This window comes from Aquarana catesbeiana, linkage group LG05 (genome assembly GCF_042186555.1).
Source record: "Aquarana catesbeiana isolate 2022-GZ linkage group LG05, ASM4218655v1, whole genome shotgun sequence".
Classification (NCBI taxonomy): domain Eukaryota; kingdom Metazoa; phylum Chordata; class Amphibia; order Anura; family Ranidae; genus Aquarana; species Aquarana catesbeiana.
This window is the reverse complement of record NC_133328.1, coordinates 590,665,478-590,679,416: the sequence shown is the minus strand read 5'-3', so window position 1 is coordinate 590,679,416 and position 13,939 is coordinate 590,665,478. Positions and strand designations below refer to the sequence as shown.

Here is a 13,939-nt window from a genome sequence, read left to right as displayed (position 1 = left end):
ATTTTGAATTTCCGAAATTTCGAATTTCCGAAATTCCAAATTAGAATTTTCGAATTTCCGAAATTTTCAAATTTCCAAAATTTTGAATTTTCAAATTTCGAATTTCCGAAATTTCGAATTCCCAAAATTTTGAATTTCAAATTTCTGAAATTTTCAATTTCCGAATTTCCAATTTCCAAACTTTAAATTTCCGAAATTTAGAATTTCTGAAATTTCAAATTTCCAAAATTCGAAATTTCAGGAGATTAAAAACTTCGGAAATTCAGAAGTTTTGGAATTAAAGAATTTGTCAAAATTCGTTTAAAAAATGAATTCGGAACTAAATGAATTGCACATGTCTAGACTCTGGTCAAGTTTCAAAACCTGCCTTTGGGTCAAACCAAGAGTGCATGTTTTCTGTACTTCCTTTCAGGAAAAATAAATACAAAAACTCCTGACTGACAGACCTGCAAGCTCAATGCCTATTTCCAAAAATGAATGAGCTTTTTGGTTCTTGTAAAGTCCTCTATAAAATTGTATTATTTAACTACCAAAAGTGCTATATTACCCTAAACCCTTTACATTGTTGCATTTGTTATCTTGAAAAGCCAGTATAAAAAAGTTTAGATTTAACTAATCACTTTTTTTTATTCTTTTTTAGTAAATGGGGGGGGGGGGGGGGTTGCATCTCAGAAAGCTGGGAGGTTACTCTGCTTCCATTGTAATTGTTAGTCAGTAGTCACACTGCATGATTGGTAGCCAGAGGCCAAGTCAACTTTGTCTTTGCTGTAAGATTGGCCCCCGCATGGCCATACAGATATTGTTCCAACGTTCATATGGAAATTCTGAAAAATTGTTCACCAGAACATTCTTTCTTGCCATCATTGAGTCAACTAATTTAATTCAGAAGCCTTTAAAATTTCATCCTGACCTGTCATTTGAATGCAAGCCCAGATGCAATAAACAGCTTTAATTACAATTTGTATGATTTTTCTCAAACAAAAACCACTTTCACAATTATTCCCCGTACACACAATCGGAAATGCCGCCAACAAAACTCAGATAAGAGCTTTTGGTCGGAAAATGCGACCTTGTGTATGTTCCATCGGACTTTTGCTGGCGGAATTCCAGCCAGCAAAAGATTGGGAGCATGCTCTCAATTTTTCGGTCGGAAAAAGTTCCTATCCGAAAATGCGATCGTCTGCATATGATCGTCTGCGATCGTATGCAATTCTGATGCGCAAAAAATCACGCATGCTCAGAAACAATTTGACGCATGCTCGGAAGCATTGAACTTCATTTTCTCAGCTCGTCGTAGTGTTGTACGTCACCGCATTCTTGATGGTCGAAAGTTCAAAGAACTTGTGTGATCGTGTGTATGCAAGCCAAGCTTGAGCAAAATTCCGTCGGAAAAACCATCCAAGATTTTTCCGAAGGAAATTCCGCTCGTGTGTACGGGGCATTAGAATGTTTAAAAAAAAAGTCCACTTCTGTTGCTACAAATTTTCTTGTCACTTCGGTTGACAACAAACATTGACTTGACTAAAGTTAGAAAATCAAACAAATGTTGCAAAGGCTAATTCTACTGGTGTATGGCCAGCTTTAGTGATATAATATGATTTGGTAAACCTGGCCTATCCTATGGCTGTTCTGAAGTTTGAATATTATTGATATCTTACTTTAATCAGTTAGTTCATCCAAAACTCATATTTTCATGATATGTGTGGGTACAGCGTGGTGGGGAGGCAGTGAACACACTGTGGGGTTGATTTACTAAAACTGGAGAGTGCAAAATCTGGTGCAGCTGTGCATTGCAGTCAATCAGCTTCTGACTTCAGCATGTTCAATCAAGCTTTGACAAAAAAAAAACTTGGAAGCTGATTGGTTTCTATGCAGAGCTGCACCAGATTTTGCACTCTCCAGTTTTCGTAAATCCAGTAGCAGAAACAGAACTGTATTGAAATTAAAGTACAACGGGGGGCAGGAGGCGGAGCAGACATGCATTGTTAGAGCTCCACACCGCTGAGGAGAGAAGAGAAAGACAAAGCGGAGCCTGCAGGCTCAAAAGGTATCCATTTGAACCTTTTTGCCCCAGGGAACAAACTGTGAAAGTTTGGGCAGGAAATATGGTACTGGGAGGAAACCGTGGCAGAAATAAAAATCACCTCACAAAGAGCTCACAGGCACTCACTGCAGCTGAAGCAGCTCCAGTCACCTCACAAGATACAGCATCAGGGCGCTCTCACAGACAGAAAATGTCACAGCAAGACTCTCCATTTGAGTCAGATACAGAACAAATCCTCTCACAAACTTCTCCACAAGCCTCCTCAGTATCCCCAGTAATATTATTACAATTTGAAAAGATGCTTCATAAGGCTTTAAAACAAGTCTCAGACCAAATAACAAAAAGCCTAACCAAAGAAATAAGAGAGCTGGGAAACCGCACCGCAGCCTTAGAAATAAAAATGGATGAAATTGAAATTACAACCCAAGAAAATATAACAGAATTGGAACAATTAAAAAAAGAGAATTTAATACTTCAAACTAAGCTCGAAGATTACGAAAATAGAGCCAGACGTTCAAACTTGCGCATAAGGGGAATACCTGAAACTGTGACAGACCTGCAATCTACTATTACTGCTCTATTACAAGAACTAAAGCCAGATATCCCTATTGAACGTTTAGAACTGGACAGAGTACACAGAGCCCTCACAGCCAAAAAGAAAGATGGACCCCCACGTGATATAATCACAAAATTTCATTATTACAGAACGAAAGAACAAATACTAATTGCTGCAAGAGAAAAAAAGGAACTTAATTTTCAAGGACACAATTATCAAATTTTTGCTGACCTATCCCAACTTACTATTACTAAAAGACGATCCATGAAACCCCAACTAATGGAACTGCAACGCCACAACATTATGTATCAATGGGGCTTCCCCTTTTCAGTCAGATTTAACTACCAAGGTACAATTTACAGAAGCAGATCAGCAGATGAACTACAACAAACCCTTTTAAAATTAAATCTGACAGAACCCACAAGCAGCAACACTCCCACACGCAGAAGAATGGCATCATCTTCACCTTCAGGCAGCACCCAGAAAATTCCAGAACAAAATGGGAATCATCATTCTCACAAAAGAGGCCGTTATGCCACATCATCCATGGACCAAGAAGATTCAATGGACTGACATCCTAATTCCTGATATCTCTTCATTTATTATACTAAGAGATGGTTCTCTATAAAAAAACCTATATTTATAACTGAATGTAACTGCATTCTGATAGTCACACACTGTGTGGGATCATGTTACATTCCAGTTATATTTCTTATTACTTCTGATTCTAATAGCCTTAGAATATATAAGTGAAATAAGGAAATTCTTGTTCAGTTATATATTATCAGGTAATAACAATAGATTTATTACTTTTTAGGACAAATATGTTCAATAATCCAGAAGTAATGGAAGCTTTTTTTTTTTTTTTTTTTTTTTTTCTTTCTTTTCTTAAAACAAATATATTATTACCTAACTAGTTCCTAGAATTATGTTTTTGTTCATTCTAATCTGAAGCAATACAACCTCAATTTTATGAATTAACATATCTAAACAGTTACATATGAATAAAATATGTAATTGTTTACTCTAAAAGGGTTAAAATCCCAAAATAATTCAAACTATCTTCATCAATACCAAAGTTATTAACAGTACCTTTCTAACTGAATTATTTAGCCTAGGGCAAGACTAACCATATACAACCACCCTGGAATAAATCATTTCAACAAAAACTATATTCTGCACTCCAACTAATGAAACATCATTTTGATGTCTTTTGACATAGCACTTCTCTCCTGTAAGCGGAAGATCCGTGTACCCCCATTAGCCCTCCTCATTCTCCCAACCATATTATGTGGGAGTGTGACGAAGGCACTTATTCCCCTGAGAGAGATATTTATTCTCTTTCACGGGTAAATTGTGATTACTTGCAAAAAATAATTTATACAATGTATTATCTAATCTCATATGTTTTTTGTTTACTCTTTACTCCAGAATTCACTGGTTTCTTTTCTATCTATTCATCTCTTCAGTCCACACAGGTTGATCTGTGCAGTCAGCTCTGCATAACAAAAAGTAAGTCAAAACTATTTGATCTATTGCCATGGCACCACTGAATATACTTTCCCTGAATGTTCAGGGAATAAATGTCCCTCAAAAAAGGACCAAAGCCTTCCGTACTTTCCATAACAAGAAGGCTCACATAGTATGCCTCCAAGAAACACACTTCACCAAAGATTCTACTCCAAAATATATTTCTCCTTTTTATCAACAAATTTACACGGCTTCTGCCTGTACCAAGCAAAGGGGAACTCTAATTGCATTTCACCGATCCACACCATTCACCTTATCATCAGAAATTAAAGACCCAGAAGGTAGATACCTGATACTCATGGGTTATATAATGGATACAGCAATCACGGTGATTTCCTACTACGCTACTAACAAACAACCTACACCATTCCTCTCACATATATTACAAGTGATTAATACACACAAAATAGGAACAGTGATAATGTGTGGGGATTCGAACCAGGTCCTCCTCCCATTTCTAGATAAATCACCTTTTACACCATCCAAAATAACCTCTAGATTACCTTTTTCTCAACTTCTTTCCAAATACAATCTGATAGATTCATGGAGAGAAAGTAACCCAATGAAAAAGAAATTCACTTATTTCTCGCACCCTCATCAAACCTTCACCAGAATAGATCATATTTTTCTAACAATAGGAATGATACCAGAAATTATTGCATCAGATATAATTCCGATTCCGTGGTCTGATCATAATGCAGTATACACTACTATAGCCTCAGCCATACCAAAAGCGCATGACCCAACGTGGCACTTACCGGACATAATGCTCAAACACCCACTACATCAGATGGCCATTGAACAAGCTTTAAAGGAATACATATCAATTAATAATACAACAGACATCTCCCCAATAACACTGTGGGAAGCTCATAAGCCTGTCTTGCGTGGTACAATACAAAGACAAATGGCACTATTTAAACGGGAACGCAAAAATCTAGCAAAAAAACTAGAACTCAATTTTAATGCAGCCTACATATCATTTCAAGATAATCCATCTCAGAGTACAAAATCTCATCTGGAAAAATCTAGATTGGAATACGATCTATTTCTCACTGAGTCAGTTGATAAATCCCTCAAACGCTCCAAACACAATTTCTACATGAATACAAACAAACCAGGTACATATTTGGCTCGGGCATTAAATTCAACTAACAAATCTTTCAAACCAATATGTTTGAAATTATCAAAAAATGTTTACACTTGTAATCCAGTTAAAATAGTCCATAAATTTCACTCACATCTCGCAACTTTATACAAGACAAACAATGAATTTAATCCTACAGAGGCTGAATCCTTCTTCTCAAAAATAACCTTACCTGAGTTATCTCAGAATCAAAAAAGCAGTTTGGATGAGCCTATAACTATAGATGAAGTTGCTAACGCCATAAAAGACCTAAAACTTAACAAAAGACCAGGCCCAGATGGCTACTCGGCTTTATACTATAAAACATTCTCAGAAATACTCTCTCCCATTCTCACTGAAACTTTTAACAAACTTCTAGATGGACATTCTTTTCGGCAAGAAACACTAATGGCAATTGTTTGTATGATCCCAAAACCCCTTTCTGATGATACTTCCTGTGTGAATTATCGGCCTATCTCTCTGTTAAACCTCGATATTAAATTATTAGCAAAAATAATAGCAAAACGCCTCAATAGCATTATAGGAAAATTAATACATAGAGATCAAGTAGGCTTCATGCCAAATAGACAGGCAGGCGATAATATACGCAGGGCAGTGTTATTGGCACATATTGCTAAAAAACGGAAAATCCCTTCATATTGCTAAAAAACGGAAAATCCCTTTATGTTTTCTATTTCTCGATGTTAAGAGGGCATTTGACACAGTATCCTGGCAATATATGCAATATTCATTACAAAAATGGGGTTTTGGACCCCACTTTTTAACATGGATCAAAGCATTATATAATAAACCCAAAGCCTATATAAAATATGCTGGATACAAATCTGAAGCCTTTAATATCGAAAGAGGTACCCGACAGGGTTGCCCATTATCTCCCTTATTATTTGCCCTTATACTCGAACCCATGGCCCAATACATCAGAACAAACCAAACTATAACTGGCATTGAAGTAGGAGGTATTACACACAAATTATGTATATTTGCAGACGATATATTACTTTTTCTATCATCACCACAGGGCTCTGGTCCTAACTTAATACCAGCTCTTGATGGATTTGCAGCCCTATCCGGCCTTATGATTAATCCTAAGAAATGCCTAGTGCTTAATATTTCACTCACAAACATGGAATTGATCCCGGCTAGGGCTGCACTCCCATTCACATGGGCAGAAAAATCAATTCCATATCTTGGAATTCATTTAACAGCATCTCATTCTGACTTATTCTCAACCAATTATCCTCCTGTATTAAGACAGATCACAAATCTAATAAAACAATGGTACACAATATGTATAGTAGGTATAAATCATTTAAATACCTACAAAAGTAACTAAGGAAATGATATATATCTTTAATTTAGGTTTACGTGAACCCAATGTTTAATATTTGAAATTTAATGATATTTACCTATATAAACCCTACTGTAAAACAATGAGCTTACTTTATAGATCCTTGTAAACTTACTTTATGTATCTTTATAACATTGTATACTCAATAAACTTCTTTTGACAAGGAAATTAAAGTACAACAAAGCACAATTACCCAGCAGGAAGGCAACCCAGCCGGGCGCACTCACAGAATGTTGTAGCAAAGAGTATAACAGTAGGTCCCTGGTGCATTGACAGCATCTGTCTCGAGGGTTGGAATGCGGCCTGGCTGGTCCATACCCAAACGGGGAGGCTTCCAGGAAGGATGGCAAGTCCCTACTCATCTGTAGGGATGAGCCGAACACCCCCGGTTTGGTTCGCACCAGAACCTGCGAACGGACTGAAAATTCGCACGAACGTTAGAGCCCCATTGAAGTCTATGGGACTCGAACATTCAAAAGTGCTAATTTTAAAGGCTAATTTGCATGGTATTGTCCTAAAAAGGGTTTGGGGACCCGGGTCCTGCACCAGGGGACATGTATCAATGCAAAAAAAAGTTTTAAAAACGGACGTTTTTTCAGGAGCAGTGATTTTAATGATGCTTAAAGTGAAAAAAAAGTGAAATATTCCTTTAAATATCGTACCTGGGGGTTGTCTATAGTATGCTTGTAAAGTGGCGTGTGTTTCCCGTGCTTAGAACAGTCCCTTCACAAAATGACATTTTTAAAGTAATACAAAGTAAAGTACGACAAATGGCATGGGTACCCCCCCAGTCCATTACCAGGCCCTTTGGGTCTTGTATGGATATTAAGGGGAACACCACACCCAAATTAAAAAAAGGAAAGGTGTGGGGCCCCCAGGCCCTATATACTCTGAACACCAGTATACAGGCGGTGCAAACAAGACAGGGACTGTAGGTTTGTTGTTAAGTAGAATCTGTTTGTAATTTTGAACTGGTACATTTTTAAAGTGTAGCTCCAGCCAAAAAATCTATTTTTAAGCTTTTTTGGAAAACATAGGGAAGGGTTATCACCCCTGTGACATTTGTTTTGCTGTCTGTGCACCTCTTCAGAAGATTTCACCTCACTTTCTGACCCAATGACAAATGTTTTTTGACAATTTGCGGTTTTTAGTGAAACAAGGATTGGTGATAAAGCATCAGTGGAGAGGAGACACGTTTTTCCCATATTTACTCTTACAGGAGAGAATTTCCCTTCCTAGGGGTAGATTTCATTTCACTTCCTGTTGTCTCCTTCCGTTTGCAAGTAGGAGTCGTTTGGTGTTGCCACAACACTGTAAGCCCTCATAGTTACTCATGGTGGGTGCAGGAACGGGCTCTGCTGTGAAATATTAGATCAAGAATTGTAATTTTATGCCCCTGTTGAACAGGGTCAGAAAAATTGGGCCTTTGGTGGTGGTGGTGCTGGTGCCACAACACTGTAAGTCCTCACAGTTACGCTTGGTGGGCGCCGAAACGGGCCCTGCTGTGAAATATTAGAACAAGAATTGTAATTACATGCAGCTGTTGAACAGGGGCAGAAAAATTGGGCCTTTGGTGGTGGTGGTGGTGATGTTGCCACAACACTGTAAGTCCTCACAGTTACTCTTAGTGGGCGCAGAAACGGGCCCTGCTGTGAAATATTACATCAAGAATTGTAATTACATGTCCCTTTTGAACAGGGGCAGAAAAATTGGGCCTTAGGCACTGGTGCCACAACACTGCAACCCCTCACAGATACTCTAGTTGGAGCGCAGGAATGAGCCCTCCTGCAAAATATTGCATCAAAAGTGGTAATTACACGCCTCTGTTAAACAGGGGCTGAAAAATTGGGCCTTAGGTACTGGTGCTGGTGCCAGAACACTGCAACCCCTCACAAATACTCTAGTTGGAGCGCAGGAACGAGCCCTGCTGCAAAGTATTGTATCAAAAATTGTAATTGCACCCCCCTGAGCCTGGGTGAGAGAGGATGAAGGAGGATGAGGACGGCTTGGTCATCCACTCTACCAAGTCTTCCGCATGTTGCGGCTCAACGCGGCCAGCTGCTGGAAAAAAAGGACAAGCGTGCCCCTCGGCCACATGCTGATGAGGATGCACCGTCTCCACCACCAGCACTGTTGCCTCTAGACACAGAGCCTGCTTGCCCTCTTTTATTGGCTTGTGACTGTCTGCCTCTCCTTGTTGGCCTTCCAGACATACTAATGGCCTGCAGTGAGATGTAGCTGCACAAAGCTAGGATGTATATATATACTGATACTACAGCTAGCAGAATCAACTGCCTGCCTGTAGTATTATTAGTATGAGAACACCAGCAATTGTCTCCAGGTAGCTTTAGGAGCACACTGTGCAGAGGACGCACTACACTAACTTGTAAATACTGCAGCTGCCTGCGGTACTGTACTAATAGGATAATAAGAACATCACTAATTTTGTTTAGGTAGCTTTAGGTGCACACTGTGCAGAGGATGCACTACACTAACTTGTAAATACTGCAGCTGCCTGCGGTACTGTACTAATAGGATCAGAAGAACACCACTAATTTTCTTCAGGTAGCTTTAGGTGCACACTGTGCAGAGAATGCACTACACTAACTCGTAAATACTGCAGCTGCCTGCGGTACTATATTAATAGGATCAGAAGAACACCATTAATTTTGTTTAGGTAGCTTTAGGTGCACACTGTGCAGAGGACGCACTACACTAACTTGTAAATACTACAACTGCCTGTGGTACTGTACTAATAGGATCAGAAGAACACCACTAATTTTCTTCAGGTGGCTTTATGTGCACACTGTGCAGAGGACGCACTACACTAACTTGTAAATACTGCAGCTGCCTGCGGTACTGTACTAATAGGATCAGAAGAACACCACTAATTTTCTTCAGGTAGCTTTAGGTGCACACTGGGCAGAGGACGCACTACACTAACTGTAAATACTGTAGCTAATAGGACTAATAGGATACAGATAGCTGTAAATACTGTAAAAACACATGCCTGCCTGTCAGTAGTAGGAAGAGAATAACAGGAACGGATCTAGCTAAACTGAATACAGTGTATATATATATATATATATATATATATATATATATATATATATATATATATATATATATTATACACAACACCTAGGATGTATATATATATACACAATACACTGTAAGTGCAGCTAACTGACTCGCCTGCCTACTCTATCTAACTTAAATCAAATGACACTGTCTCTCTGTCTATCTATCTCTCTCTCAACACCGGAACACACTACACAGGGCCGCCGTGTAGGCGGCCTTATATAGTGTGGGGCGTGTACTAAACCTCGAATTTGGCGCGAACAGCCCATATCGTTCCTAATTCGGCAAATGACCAAACACACGATGTTCAAGTTGAACATGCGTTCGATTCGAACATGAAGCTCATCCCTACTCATCTGGAACCTCTCCCTGTCCCTATACAAAAGAATCGCTGCTGAAGGTGTATGATGAGAGACTGGGGAGTCTTGTGGAGTGCCAGCCCTGGCCCGCCTCTATGGGAAACGTAGACGCGTTTCACACATACATCTTGTGCTTAATCCTGATTAAGCACAAGATGTATGTGTGAAATGCGTCTAGGTGACCATCTGTTGGTGTATCTGGTGTTATCCTTGTGATCAATAAAAGGCAATTGGGAGTTCTGGATGTGCAGCCATTTCTTTCTTCTTTCCACTTAAACTGTCCCTGACAGTCGAGTGACCTGTCCATACACTACCCACATGCAAAATGCCTACCAAGCCTGGGAATCAGGGTCTTAAATAGACTCTACCTGACTCAAGAGGGCTGACAAAATCACATGTGGTGGCAGCATCCATTCGGATAGCTCTCCCAGTGACCCAGGAAACCATAGAGGATCCATGTTCCTCTTGACTTTTGCCCCATCTGCAATGCAGCTGCTACTGAGCGCCATCTGCAGTGGAGAAAGTATACTGCACCTGCCAACATACTTAACATAAGGGCAGTGTAACATGAGAGCTTATCTAGCCAGAGATTCTTATCCTGGGCTGCTTGTGTGGCAGGACTGGAGCTGTTCCTAACGCTTTCTAGGCTGAGATAATCCAGAAGATATTATCATTATATTTGAATTTTTACATGGTGAAATTATGATTTATACAAAAATGCTAGGAAAAATAGCACTCTTCTCACATCATAAAGCCACAGTTTGATCTAAAATCATTTTAATATTTTTACTGAATAAAAATGTTATGATATAAAAATATTAAAGTGTATTTGTAAATTGTTCCCTGTTTAATAGGAATGTATTAAAAAAAATTAAGGTTACGTTATTTAACTTTTTTTTGCAGTCAAGGTACTATGAAATATTGCAAACACATAAGGCCCCCCTCGGCTTATACTTGAGTGAATGAAAAGAAAAGATGTCCCAAAATGGAGCCGAAAAAGGGGCGGGGCCGTCCCGCTGGGTGTCTCACATGTATCCACTCGGCGCCCTTGTCAGTTTCCCCTCCCTCCCATGCTGTGTGTCTGAATCGTCGTGCAGCCGCTCTAACGATGTCCCACCTCCTACACCGCCTCTTGTGATAGACAGCACACTGATCCAATGCTAGGAATCATTGTGTCGTGTGTCATAGGAGGCGGGACATCGTTACCTCGGCTGCACGGTGATTCAGATCTGACACACAGCGGGACATCGTGACATTGTGACATCTCATTACCAGGCACTGGTAGGCTGTATTTGATGGCACTGGCAGGCTGCATTTCATGGGCACTGATAGGCACTGATGGGCACTGCATTTCCCACCCTAGGCTTATACTCGAGTCAATAAGTTTTCGCAGTTTTTTGTGGTAATATTAGGTGACTCGACTTATATTCGGGTCGGCCTATACTCGAACATATACGGTAATATATTTTATGTGCATAATGAATAAAAATGAGTATAAACATCAGTTTTAAAACTTGTACATTTTGAAAGAAAAATAAATGATCCCAAAATTGATCTAAAACCAAAACCATGCTGGCTTCTGATAGTGTGAGGTCAGGTACGGTGTAATACCTGCATGTGTTCTCTAATGGATTTGTTATTTTGTAAAACTATTTTGGGTATATGTGATTCTCCAAAGTGAAACTTTTTAGCTAAGCTTTTTCCATATTGGAGATTTTCTTATCTTCAGCAGGGGCAGGGAAGCTGGTCAGAATTGATGGGCAGATGGATAGTGCCAAATACAGGGCAATCTTAGAAGAAAACCTGTTAGAGTCTGCAAAAGACTTGAGACTGGGGCGTAGGTTCACCTTCCAGCAGGACAATGACCCTAAACATACAGCCAGAGCTCCAATGGGATATTTTAGATCAAAGCATATTCATGTGTTAGAATGGCCCAGTCAAAGTCCAGACCTAAGTTGAGAATCTGTGGCAAGACTTGCAAATTGCTGTTCACAGATGCTCTCCATCCAATCTGACAGAGCTTGAGCTATTTTGCAAAGAAGAATGGGCAAAAATGTCACTCTCTAGATATGCAAAGCTGGTAGAGACATCCCCAAAAAGACTTGCAGCTGTAATTGCAGTGAAAGATGGTTCTACAAAGTATTGACTCAGGAGGGGGCTCAATACAAATGCCCCCCACACTTTTCACATATTTATTTGTAAAAACATTTGAAAACCATTTAGCATTTTTCTTCCAATTTACAGTTATGTGGCACTTTGTGTTTGTCTATCACATAAAATCCCAATAAAATAAATTTATGTTTTTGGTTGTAACGTGACAAAATGTGTAAAATTTCAAGGGGTATGAATACTTTTTCAAGGCACTGTAACATGGTTTCCTAGTTCACATCTGTGTGTTTTTGAGCTGGTGCGCTTTTTGAAAAGGGCCAGGGACTTTTTTTTTCCACAGCAGATTGCATTTTGCGTGTAATAAACTTCAATGGACCCGCACCAAAAATGCAAGTGTTGCGTTTTTTTGTTTTTTTTTATCTGTTTATTGAAAGTTTTACATCATAAACAATAACACACAACTTAAAGAACAACTCTAGTTAACAATGATGAAACCCTTGCAGGTGTTATGGAAGAAAAAATGGGGCAAGGATTAGGGAATAGTGGTGAGGAAGGGTTACATCCGTGAGACATAATGGATTGCTCAACTTGACATCATTAGCATCATGATAGCAGGCAGGGATAAACAGACAACAGAGATAGGATGACTATGGCAAGGGGAAACACCTATGGTATATGAGTAAATGAAGCATATCACTCCATGGACATTTTGGAAGCAGTAGAAGGCTCCACTAACCATTTAGACTAAACCATGTACAATATTTTGGGGAAGCCTCTATTGGCATAGCTATCCTTGTAGAGCGGTAGGCTGTTATTGACCAGTTGTGTTTTTAATGTGTTTTTGATGCATTTTTGGGGGGGACTAATAGGAAAGTATGAGAGTTCTGTTCATGTAGTGCAACTTTAATGTGACTTTACACTCCCTGGCACTCAAGTAGCATCAAAGTAGCATTAAAGTTGCATCACAGTAGTGCAGGAAGCTTTATGTGTCCAAAGTCACATGTTGGGGTTAGGGTTATGGGCTAGGGTTAGATGTTAGGGTTAGAGATAGAGTTAGGGTTAGCGGTAATTGTTAGGGTTAGAACGATAACCCTAAGATTTACCGCAAACCCTAATAATTACCGCTAACCCTAACCTTAATGAATAGCTCTAACCCTAACCTTTAACCCTAACCCCAACATGTGACTTTGGACACATAAAGGTTCCTGCATTACTTTGATGAGACTTTGATGCTACTTGAGTGCCAGAGAGTGTAAAGTCGCATCAAAGTGGCATCAAAGTTCCACTACATGAACAGAACTGTCATACTTTTCTATTAGCCCAAAACAATGCAAAACGCATCAAAAATAGGTGTTCAAGAAAGCAAAACCCATATGAAGAGAGGACACAGACACAGCCTGCTCTCCTTTATGGGCGGTCGGATGTAAATGGACCACCCGTCTGCCATTTGATCCGCCAGATGGGGAACAGAACCCCATCTGGCTGTTGTTAGCAGATAGGATGAGAGCGGATGTAGATGGGTGACACCCGTCACTCCATAGAGACTGAAGGGTCCGATCGAGTCCACCTGAAAAACTGACAGACTTGATCGGCCCACCCGTGTGAAAGGGCCCTTAATCATTATATCTTCTATTGTGTTTCATTTTTTTTTTTTTTTTTTCATTTTTTTTCTTTCCTGTCTCTGCATACTATCACCATGTTTTCCCATCACACACCTTCCCCATAGTTTGCATCTTTTCCTTTGTCATTCTTTCTAAAATGTCAG

General features: G+C 39.5%; 1 protein-coding gene across 1 annotated transcript in view; it reads right to left on the bottom strand.

The window, feature by feature from the left end:
• Nucleotides 1–13,939, bottom strand: part of LOC141145445 (fibrocystin-L-like) — a 265,012-nt gene that overhangs the window by 203,913 nt on the left and 47,160 nt on the right. The gene's annotated exons all lie outside the window — the stretch shown is intronic.